Source organism: Eschrichtius robustus, chromosome 16 (genome assembly GCF_028021215.1).
Source record: "Eschrichtius robustus isolate mEscRob2 chromosome 16, mEscRob2.pri, whole genome shotgun sequence".
NCBI classification, from domain to species: domain Eukaryota; kingdom Metazoa; phylum Chordata; class Mammalia; order Artiodactyla; family Eschrichtiidae; genus Eschrichtius; species Eschrichtius robustus.
Window position 1 is genome coordinate 63,202,964 of NC_090839.1, and position 759 is coordinate 63,203,722.

General features: G+C 44.9%; 1 non-coding gene across 1 annotated transcript; it reads right to left on the minus strand.

Moving 5' to 3' along the window:
• Nucleotides 1-270: 270 nt before the first annotated feature.
• On the minus strand, nucleotides 271-342 carry TRNAE-UUC (transfer RNA glutamic acid (anticodon UUC)). Its single transcript has one exon. It is a non-coding gene; the product is annotated as a tRNA-Glu (tRNA).
• Nucleotides 343-759: the final 417 nt, after the last annotated feature.

A 759-nucleotide genomic window follows, 5' to 3' on the forward strand; every position in this document is an offset into this window, starting at 1 on the left:
ATTCACTAACCTGCTATGTGATTAGGGACAATTTTCTCTGTCTAGGCCTCAGTTCCCCCATCTGTAAACAAGGGTACGGGATCTCACCTCTGCAACTCTCACCTACAACCCCAAGTTTACTTAAACACAACTGTGTATTGGACCTTTGCTCTGTGCTTGGTGCTTTGCATGAATGAAATTATTTTATCCCCACAGCAACATCATTGGGCAATTGCTCTTTTTTTTTTTTTTTTTTTTTTTGGCCATGCCTCGCGACTTGTGGGCTCTTAGTTCCCTGACCAGGGATCGAACCTGGGCCACGGCATTGAAAGTGCCGTGTCCTAACCACTGGACCGCCAGGGAATTCCAGGTGTGGAAATTGCTCTTATTATCCCCATTTTACAGATGAGCAGGCTGAGGCTGGAGACCAGAAGGGACGTGCCCAGTGTTATTCAGCTCATTAAAGTCAGGATTTAAACACATGTCATCTGACTTCAGAACACGAGCTGTAAACCCCTGTGTCATCTGCCCTCACCCATCTCACACATCCCAACCATGGAAGTCTGTAGTGCCATCGCTAGAAACCCTGAGGAGTTTTTTAAACATGCTGTGATATTATGATTTATAATAAGAAACATATATTTGGTCTTTTTTCCCATGTCTGACACAGAGCTCCTAAAATCCTTGGAATTTCCTAAGGGCGGAGAGCAATAAAGGTGTCTCTTGTTATGTTAATGAACCTCACTTAAGGATGGGCGCTGGTTGCCAGGGGAACCAACC